Source organism: Urocitellus parryii, chromosome 7 (genome assembly GCF_045843805.1).
Source record: "Urocitellus parryii isolate mUroPar1 chromosome 7, mUroPar1.hap1, whole genome shotgun sequence".
NCBI lineage: Eukaryota > Metazoa > Chordata > Mammalia > Rodentia > Sciuridae > Urocitellus > Urocitellus parryii.
In genome coordinates, this window is record NC_135537.1 from 150,759,075 (window position 1) to 150,770,448 (window position 11,374).

Consider the following 11,374-nt stretch of genomic DNA (forward strand, 5'->3'; position numbering starts at 1 on the left):
GTTGTTCTTACAGAGAATACTATGTCTCCTTTAAGCAAGAGATCGCTTTACCAAAGCAAATCTATTTTGGCGGGGTATATGGGGGCAAACCAATTCCTTTTGAAGTCTGACATTTCAGTTTTACTTGTCACAAATAACCAAAAATGTTTTAACACAAGGCTTTATTACTTTAATAGGTTTCAGTTTTTATAACTAATTATAGTAAATTCTTTTATGGATAAAATTATTTTAAAATAATAGATTTGTAAACACTAAAAAACAATTAGCCAGGCACGGTGGTGCATGCCTGTAATCTCAGTGGCTCAGGAGGCTAAGGTAGGAGGATTGTGGGTCCAAAGCCAGACTCAGAAACTTAGTGAGGCACAAAGTAACTCAGTGAGACCCTGTTTTTAAATAAAATATAAAAAGGGTTGGGGATGTGGCTCAGTGGTTGATCGCCCCTGGGTTCAATACCCAGCACAAAAACAAAACAAAACAATTAGAGGACAAGGGATATAGTTCAGTGGTAGATTGCCCAGCATTTGGGAGGCACTGGGTTCAATCCCCTGGGGGGAAAAAAAAAAAGGCAATTAGAAAGTTTCCAATAAGGAAAATTTGAAGTGACACAACAAAAGGAAATCATGGGTTATTTTTCCAGAAATCTAACTGTTGTATAAAAAGAAGAGGTTGTTTTGAAATATTTCATTGTTTTGATGCAATAATCATGGGATATTGAGCCAGACTACAAAAGCAGGACTAAACTAAATTGAAGATGAAATGGAATGGAAAATATTTTAAAATGTTTTCTAAAATGAGAGAATTGATGCATGTAAAATAAAAAGTAATAGTTTTCTGTACTAAGGGATTTTTTATGTATCTTACATGTAAATCTAACAAGTTTCATGTAAAAAAAAAAGGTTTCATGGTTAAACAACAAGCTCATGTGAATCAAAGTTTCTGGAAGTTAATATTAAAAGTTTTTGCCTTTAGCTTTTAGAACCACTGACTTGAAATTTCTTCTTTAAAACATCGACAATGACATTATGAACTCTCAGTGAAAAATCTGCCTTACATGTGCTGCATTTATTCACAGTTATAATTTACTGAATGGATTCATACTAACAGAAGAGCAGATCTGTGAGTGAGTGTGTGTGTGTGTGTGTGTGTGTGTGTGTGTATGTGTGGTACTGAGGATTGAACCCAGGTGTGCTCTGCCACTGAGTGATAGCCCAGCCCTTTTTTCTTTTAAGAGAGGATCTCACTAAGTTTCCAAGCTGGCCCTGAACTTTACATCCTGCCTCAGTCTCCTGAATAGCAGGGATCGCTTGAACTCGGTTTTTTAATTATATGAGATACTAGATTTTAAGTCGCTGCAGACAAAGCATTTGTTCTTGAAATCAGCTTAGAGCAGTCAAAAGTTCTGATAATAAAAGGTATGGTTGCAAAGAATAAACAGTATTCTTTCTCTCTCTCAATGTCTCTTTCTTTAACTCAAAAGGGATTTACTGAATGCTTATGACTTGCTTTTACTCACTCTTACAGACACAAAAATGATAAAATCATATTCTTTGCCTTCAGAGATCACAATGAAATAGAGGCAAAGAAGCATATAATACACAATAATAAACATACAAACAAATAAGTATGTAATATATGCGTGCTGAATGGTTAGACACACACAAGGTAATACAGAAGCACAGAGGAGAGTTATGTGAACTGGGGTGAGGGAGGGCAGAGAAGTTTCCCTGCCCAGGCCTCAGCTATAATTAATACAGAGGGTTTGCTTATACTTGGTGATTAAAAAGCAGTAAAAAACAATGTTGAAAGCACTTGGAGGTTTCAGTTTTTTTGTACCTAAGTGATTAGACCTAATTTTGTATAAAAAGATTTCAGTCTTTAGAAAGTGTGGGGGGGGGGGGGGCTCGGCGTATGGCGGCTCTAGGACGTCCTGCTCGGAGGGTGCCAGCAGCCCTGGAACCTGGTACCGCTCGCGCGTCCCGCAAACCCCAGCTCCCGGGCCGGGCCCCGATGCCCCGGGTCCTTCCGCCGACCGTCTCCACTGGGCACAACCCACGTGCGTTGACGCCGCCTCCGGGGCGCACCCCGACCGCGATGAAGGTGTGACTGTCTCCAAGAAGCAAAAGAAGAAGAAAACCCAGAACAGGGTCTCTGTGGCGAATGGAGGCGAGAAGACCTCCCAGAAGCCTGCCGCAGAGGAGTCTCCCCTAAGCTCCGAGGCCCAGGCGGAGCAGCTGGCCCGGGAACTGGCCTGGTGTGTGGAGCAGCTGGAGCTGGGCCTCAAGATGCAGAGACCTACCCCAAAACAGAAAGAGCAGGCCATTGGTGCAATCCGAACTCTACGGAGTCAAAGAACTCCCCTGCCTCGGAAGAGGCAGCTGATGCACTCCTTGTTTGGGGACTACAGGGCCCAGATGGAGGCCGAGTGGCAAGAGTCCTTGCGGGCTCTCAGGGCTGCTGCCCGTTCAGCTCAAGTGCAGCCTGTAGGTGAGGCCTTCAGAAAGAAGAGCCAAAGGTTTTGCAGACCTCGTCCAGCAGGGAGAACCAAGGCCACTCTGGACACTCCTGATGAAGAGTTTAGGTTCAATTTCTTTTAGCTTCTCCCCTATCTTGGCACAGTCCTGTCTTCCTCGTGGTACTGTCAAGGTTTGTCGTGACTGTAGAGCCTTTCTAGGAATTCTCTGTCAGCAAGTATGGGATTGGTTAGTTCTTGCCTGGTCCATGCATCTGAGTTTGTTGGGCAGGTGTGAGACTGTCAGATGAGCATAAGACTCCATTTGTAGATTTTCTAAATGAAATATCTCTTCTGCCAGAAGAGAGAGAGTTGCATTTAGGAGATCTTCTATGATAAACTGAAGTGAGTGTTCAATGTATTATTATTGAACTTGCTGGGTGTGGTGGCCTATGCCTGTAATCCCAGCTACTTGGGAGACTGAGGCAATAGGCCAGCTTCTACAATTTAAAAAGATCCTGCCTCGGGGCTGGGATTGTGGCTCAGCAGTAGAGCCCTCGCCCAGCACGGGCGGGACCTGGGTTCAATCCTCAGCACCACATAAAAATAAAGGCATTGTGTTGTGCCCATCTACACCTAAAAAACAAATACTAAAGAAAAAAAAGATTCTACCTCAAAAAAAAAAAAAAAAAAAAAAAAAAGAAAAAAGAAAAGAAAAGGAGTCGGGGCTGGGATATAGCTCAGTGGAAGACTGCCCCCGATTTAATCCCCAGTACCCAAAAAGAAAAAAGAATATTGAGTTGATTTGATTCCGTAGCCATTGGTGATAAGGATTTGTGGGGAAGCTACGTAATTGTACATTTGGCTCATTTTTGAAAAGATGTCCTACCAGTGGCCTCATCTAGTTTGTGCCACAGACCTGTGCTTTATGTATTATGTCACATCACCCTAATAAATCTCCTTTTTTGATAAAATTGGACAATGAAAAAAAAAAAAAAAGAAAGTAGGGGGAAAAATCTCTTTGTTTTTTAACAGAGGCTTCATGAAGGAAGAGACGTCTGTTCCACCTTTCCTGGTGAATTCCCTGTGAGACCCCTCTCTGTGGAGGCTCTCATGTTGACTCCCTTCATTCACACAACCATATCTGCTGCCTGCCGAGTGGCCAACAGTGTTTTCCTTCGGACTAGAGAAACCAGTCTCTTGTTTACTTTGTAATGTCTTGCCAATCTCGTCTAAGAAAAATTTAAAAGGAATTAGTTTCAGTAAATATAAAATTGCAGTATATAATCTGTAATGCATACACATATAATTATGTTTAATATTAACATGGAAATAAATAAAAATTATATACATAAGTGTGGATACATAAATATTATAAGTAACTCAAAATATCAAAATATAAAATCCTAGGCTATCTAAAAATCTAAATTTCACCAGGCACAAGGGTGCTTGCCTGGAATCCCAGTCACTCAGGAGGCTGAAACAGGAGGATTGTAAATTCGAGGCCAGTCTCAGTAATTTATCGAGGCCCTGTCTCAAAAACATAAAAAAAAAATCTGCTCAGGGATGTAGCTCAGTGGTAAAGCACTCCTGGGTTCAATCCCTAGTGCCAAATAAACAAAAAGTCTAAATTTCTTCACATGGCACTCTAGGATCTTCATAATCTGATCCTTTCTCTTCAGCCTCAGCCCTTCCTATTTCTTTTTTCTTTTAAAGAGAGAGTGAGAGAGGGGGGAGAGAGAGAGAGAGAGAGAGAGAATTTTTCCAACATTTATTTTCTAGTTCTCGGCGGACACAACATCTTTGTTTGTATGTGGTGCTGAGGATCGAACCCGGGCCGCACGCACACCAGGCGAGCGCGCTACCACTTGAGCCATATCCCCAGCCCCCTATTTCTCTTTGTATATTTTGTGTTTCAGTGATGTCTGATTGCTTTCCACATCTTAAATAGGTCGGTGCTTATTCACACTTTCACACCCTGGAACATGAGACTACCCTTGCTGGGGAATGAACAACTGCTGCTACCTCCTTTTCAGCTGTCACCTCCTCTATGAAGCTATCCCTACCTCTCCAGGCTGGGTAGACACCCCACCCTTAGTTTCTTAGAGCACATGAGTGCACACCTTCACATTAATTCTTCCCAAATTTTCCTGAATAGAATAAGACTCAACTTTAATATTTGTTACAAAAACAAATTCTGGAGGTCATGGGTGTAGCTCAGTGGCAGAGTGTTTGCCTAGCATGTGTGAGTCCCTGGGTTCAATGCCTGGCACTGCAAAAGAAAAAAATAAAATAAAATAAAACCAGATTCTAGAACCTCAGAATTTCCATGAGAGAAGACTGGTAATTTATGTATTTAAAAACCAGCCCAGAAGGTTCCAATCTTCAGAAAAGTTTTGGAAACACTGCTCCATATCATATGGCATCACAAATATTGAATTATCTGTCTTACAATATGCTGCAATCTGCATCTGTTCATTATTGTGTTCCTAGTCCTGATATAGTACCTGACTCATGTAGAAAAACACAATATGAATGAATGAAAATTCGAATGTGCCTGTATATGTTTTTAATCATAAAGTCCTAGAGACATCAGGAGAGCATGTTTCCGACCTCTGCCTTCTCTTAATCCCAGTTAAGTACATTTTACCTTTGTTAAGTTGCTCTTAATTGTGTTTGTTCCCCTTTTCAGTGCCTCAGCTAGTGACCTATGTCCCATGTCCATGCTGGGGTTAAACCTGTTTTCCCTGTTTAAAGTAAGAATGTCAATAGTTCTCCCTTCACAGATCCTTCAGTGAGAAGTAAAAATGGAGTAACATGTAAAACACTTAACACTGCATCTAATATTAGGAAGTGCCAAGTAAATGTGATAATAATAATGACAAAAGACAAGTCAGGCGCAGTCACTGGGAAAATGTTATTGTCCTTGTGAAGACAAAGGACAAAAAAGGAGCTCAAAGGTGATGTTTTGAGTCACCTTGAAGGGCACGCTTGAAGACTTCAAAATCTTTTCTCATGGTGTCACACCTCACCATCCTTTCTGATTCAGTCTCTTGTCATCTGTCACTATAATAATTCAATTTCTGGCACAGAAAAAAATATAGTATTGTCAAGGGAGATGAGAAGAATTGGCAAGCTTATGCAAACTTTGTCCCTATTTGGAAAAGTTTGCCCTTGGAGTTTTTCTCTAAATATTTGTCTTTCAAGTTCTTAACGCCTTGTAGTATTTAGTATCTTCCCATAAGCACAAATTTTCAAAGAATTAGAACTTTAATCACTTCCCAGACATCTCCCCACTCTATATGGTATCAGTACATCAATACCAAAATGTCATCAATTCTGCACATCTTCTAGGGGAAAGATGATGGTCAAATATCCTGGGTCTAAAGAAACTGCAGGTTCCATAGACAAAGAAATGCAAGATGACAGAAGGCTGTGCTGTTGCCTAATCCTAGACAACAAAAGAGAAGAAATATTAACTCAAAAGATTTGGCAGCCTGCCCAGGCCGCTTAAGCAATAATCCAGAATAACTCTCAACTCCAACTGGGTATTTTACCCTCACTTAAAAACCTCTTCTCTCAGCACATTTTTTTCCTTGCTAAAGGCCAATCTCCTTTAAAATATAATCTTAACTTACTTAAAACCTACAAGAGCCTTTGGAAGCTTCCAAGTTAAACTTTAAGGTGAAAATTTGGATCAAAACAAACCTACAGTCTTTCTAAGTCTTAGCACCTGCCCCCCTTTCCTCAGATGCCTTCTGTAAAAGTTAGATTGGGGTGACCTAGGAGAAGGGATAGGTGTAGGGGAATGTGGTCTCTCCAAAGTCTATCCATGTTAGGTCTGTAATGTCATGCTGCTTGAACTGTAGACTCCACAGTAAGACACAAGGTAGTCTGTAAAAAGTCTCAAAGCTTTTCACATTTTAATGTGAAACAACCATAATAGTAACATTAATCTGAATATATCATGGCCCTCATCCCATCTTGACACATTCAAGAGCATTTTGTTGGAAATGTAGCCTACTAGCAATGTTTCCTTTTTTTTTCCTGGTATTTAAAGTTGTGAGACTGAATGAAATGTGAGACTGAAACATGAATATAGACAGAGGAGAGATATGATAAATCGCTTCTCCAATAAATGAAACTTCTGATGGCAAATGACTTGTATAGCTATAATGAATTGGTGTGCCACTGTGTGGTCTGGTTCATGTGACCCTTCCAGATTTACAGAGCATTTATTGAGTACCTACTATATAATGGGTTTCGTTCTGGGTAAAGTCTCAAACATTTTCTTGTTATTATTTATCTCCTTTACAGATAAGTAATAGTGAGGTCAAACCTTTGCCTACGAGAGGTTGTGGGACCTTTGGTAGGTAGAACCTTATAGGAAATCTTGAGGTTTGGGGGGTTATGCCCTCATAAAGGATTGTAGTACACCTATCTTTGAGTGTAATTGGATTTGAGTGTAATTGGAAAGTGTTATACCATTACTTCTTGTATCAAAATATAAATAGTAAGACATCTTTGTACAGAGATAAACTGAGAAATAAAAATTTCTTTTCCTCATTTTTCACCGTTTTTTCCCCAGTTCAGAAACATTTGAAAAATATTTATTGAGCAATTACTCAATGCCAGATGTTGTTTTAGACACTAGGGGTGTAGTAGTAAATGAAGTAGAATGTTTCAGAACTTACATTTGAGTGGGAGGAGACAGAAAATCAAGAAATGTCAATAGATAACATTGAAGATAACAATGAATGACAAAAGCTTCACACTGCTCAATCCAGTGATGAATATCCTGTCTTCCTTGTGTCTTGTCCATGAATCAGCACCTTTTATACAGCTGTTCATTTCCTCCTTGAAGTGTTTTCTTCACTCTATACAACTGCACCTACCTCAATGGCTGTTCTTTCTCCGTCTTCTTTAATGGTTCCTCCTCTCTCCCTGACCTACAAAGGTACAATGTCCCAGGACTGAGTGCTCACATTTCTTCTCTGTCTATAGTTATATTTCATTCAGTCTCACAGCTTTAAATACCAGCATGCTCTGATAAATCCCAAATATATGTTTCTATTCTAGGCTTCTTCCTTGAAGGTCTAAGGGTCAAACTTTGGATCTCTAATAGGAATCTGTTATAGTGTGGATCTTAACTGTCCCCTAAAGGCTCATTTGTTAAAGGCTTGGTCCCCAGGGTGGTGCAAGAAGGAGGTTGTGGGACCTTTGGCAGGTAGGACCTTATAGGAAATCTTGAGGATTTGGGGGTTGTGCCCTCATAAGGGATTGTGGCACACCGATCTTTTCCTCTGTTTTTTCCTGACCAGGAAGTGGGTGATTTTGCTCCACCATGTCCTCCCGCCACAATGTGCGGTCTCACCACAGGCCCAAAAGAAACGGAACCAACTGATCATGGCCTGAAACCTCCAAAACAGTGAGCTGAAACAAACCTTTTCTCTTTGTAAGTGAATTACCTCAGGAATCATACAATAGTAATAGGAAGCTGAGTAACACAGGGTCTCAGACTTTTAAAAAGGATGGTGATTTTATCCCAAACTTCCAGTTGCTCAGAGCAAAAATCCTTGGAGTCATCCTTGATCCCCTTCTTTCCTTCATCCCAATATTTGACTCATCAAAAAATTCTGTCTGCTTCCTAAACATGGTGGTGCATGTCTATAATCCCTGCAATTCCCCAAACTGAGGCAGGAGGATTGAAAGTTTGAGGCTAGCCTCAGCAACTTAATGAGACCCTGTCTCAAAATAAAATTTAAAAAAAAGTTAAAGGGGGGCTGAGGATATAGTTCAGTGATAGAGTGCCCCTGCGTTAAATCCCCTGTACGCCAACCCCCCCCAAAAAAAAAGAGAGAGAAAAAGAAAGAAAAAAGGTTTGTTTGCCCTACTTTCAAAAAATGCTCCAGTCAAAATTTAAAAACCCAATCAATAAATGGGCAAAGGAACTGATCAGACACTTCACAGAAGAAATACAATTGGTCAACAAATATATGAAAAAAATGTTCAACATCTCTAGCAATTAGAGAAATGCAAATTAACACTAAACTAAGGTTTCATCTCTCTCCAGTCAGAATGGAAATTATCAAGAATACAAGTAACGATAAATGTTGACAAGGATGTGGGAAAAAAAACTTACACTCCTACATTGCTGGTGGTACTGCAAATTGGTGCAATCCCTCTGGAAAACAGTATTGATATTCCTCAGAAAACTTGGGATGGAACCACCATTTGACCCAATTAGTCAACTCCTTGGTTTATACCCAAAGGATTTAAAATTATCAAACTATAGTGACACAGCCACGTTAATGTTTATAGCAGCTCAATTCACAATCGCTAAGCTATGGAACCAAACTTGATGCCCTTCAACAAATGAATAGGTAAAGAAAATGTGGTATATATACACAATTGAATATTACTCAGCTATAAAGAAGAATGAAATTATGGCATGTGCTGGTAAATGGATGAAACTGGAGACTATCATGCTAAGAGAAATAAGCCAGTCCCAGAAAACCAAAGGCTGAACATGCTCTCTGATATGTGGATGCTAGCACACACCAAGGTGGGAGGAGTCGGGGAAGAGTAGAAGTTCACTGGATTAGGCAAAGGAGAAATGAAGGGAAGGGATAGGGATGGGAATATGAAAGGCAGTAGAATGAATTGGACATTATTTTCCTATGTTCATATATGAATGCATGACCAGTGTAACTTCATATCATGTGCAACCCACAAGAATGTGAAGTTATACTCCCTGTATGTAGAACTTGTCAAAATACATTCTACTCTCATGTATAATAAAAAGAACAAATAAAAAATAAAATAAAAAAGTTCATATACATATGCACCATATACTCCAGCCAGGTGTGGTGGTATACACCTGTAACACTAGATACTCAGGAGGCTGAGGTAGAAGGATCACAAGTTCAAAGCCAGCCTCAGCAACTTAGCGAGTCCATAAGCAACTTAGAGAGACCCTGTCTCAAAATAAAAAAATAAAAAGGGCTGGGGATGTGGCTCAGTGGTTGAGCCCCTGGGTTCAATCCCTGGTAACAAACAAACAAACAAACAAACAACAAAAAAAGGAAACTTTATTGAAAATCTCCATATCTACCTACCTGTCTGCGTTTCCACTTCTACACCCCTGCCCCAGCCACCAACATAGTAACCAAATAAATTATCTTAAAATATAAGTTAACCCAGTTATTCTTTCCTTAAAGCACTCTACTGTATCGCCACCTGATATTGCATAAAACCCACAAAACTCCAAGGGCAGTCAAAGGGCCTGGATGGTGTGAACCTGCTACTCCCCAGACCTCATCTTCTACCCCCAACTCTTTAATCGCTGCACTCCATACAATTGTACTTCTTCTGTGAAGTGTCTGTTCAGTTCCTTTGCCCATTTATTGATTTTTTGTTTCCCAGACTGGAGCATATTTTGAAGGTAGGGCAAAGGAATAAATCCTAATCGCTACACTTGGACCTCATTGCTCTGCAAGCCTGTGCCTGCCTCAGGATCTTTGAATTTGCTGTTCCCTCCTACCGCTTACCTCAAGGCTCACTCCCTCACATATTTCAGTTGGTCAAAACTGTCAGATCTGCATTGCATTCTGAGGTGACTTATCTGTCACAAGTGTCAGATCCCCATCATAGTCCAAAAGGGTTTCTCTATCTCAACCTGCTACTTCTTTTTTTTTTTTATTTCCCCCTTTAATAGGCAGTTGCTCTAAATCAATGGCTTGTTCTCTGAACTCCATCTCATTGTCTGTTTCCTGAGAAACCCAACTGACACAGATGATTACAAAGGAGGACTTCCTCTCTATTTGACTTTAGGCAAATAAACTCTCTAAGCTTCAGGTTTCTTGGTGTATAATAAGGATAATATTATCTCCCTTGCTGGGTTGTTGGGGGTTCAAATATATAGAATATCTAAGAATTTTCTGAGAATTTAATAAGAGAACACATGTGAAACACTTAGCAAATAAACCTTGAACATGGCAAGTTTAATAAATATTAGTTGTTATTCTAATGGGAGATATAAGACATTGGATAAGAATTCATTAGCTTTCTTCTTTCCTGATGAATATGTTCATTTTTCTAGCTCTGGAAAAATCTTTCTTTTCCTAAGTACAACTTTACTTTCAGTGGGAAAACAGCCTCTAGCTTGATTATGCGAGGCCAAGAAGATACAAATAGGCCTCAAGTACAAGAAACTGTAGTTATCACTAGAAATATATTTTTATTAGATGTAATAATAATGACCATCCAAATTTGAGATTAAAATTAAATTGTGATTATATAACCAAATGTAAATATATATATATTAAAAAATGGAGGCAGGTCTGTAGCTCAGTGGTAGAGCACTAGCTTAACATGCATGAGGCCCAGGATTCACTCCCAACACCATGTACATATAAGCACATACAAAATGAGGAATGCTATACATTTTCCATAGCTAAAAACCTCTATTATAAGGTTGGGTGATTTATCTGCCTGCAATGAATTTTGATGAAGTATTCACAAGTTCATTACCATGACAAATTTTTAGTTTTCAGTAATACGTGGCTTCCTTTTTAAATCAGAACTTTTCTTTTAATTCCATTCTCATGTATAAACATGTACATACCAATTTGGACTAAATTTTTTACAAGGGTAGAAACAAGAATACCATTAGGAACTTTATCCAAAAGCTTAGAAGAGTCAAAACTCAGCAAAAAAATATTTACCCATCCAGTGGCTATAAAGTACCTGTGATGAGGTTTATGCTGACTTTAAGTTCCATCTGAACTAAATTTATGGTCCAAAGCATTTATTAAAGTACTTATTACTTCCTCTGGTGAATCTTTTAGCTAGCGAAATTTTAAGACATATAACCTGGAGGATTTACTTAATTATATCCTACATGTAATTTTAATAGGGAAACTA

The 11,374-nt window shown here is 39.4% G+C and overlaps 1 pseudogene; it reads left to right on the plus strand.

The window, feature by feature from the left end:
* Positions 1–1,898: 1,898 nt before the first annotated feature.
* LOC144255925 (UPF0488 protein C8orf33 homolog pseudogene) lies at positions 1,899–2,605 on the plus strand (annotated as a pseudogene).
* The last annotated feature ends 8,769 nt before the right edge of the window (positions 2,606–11,374 follow it).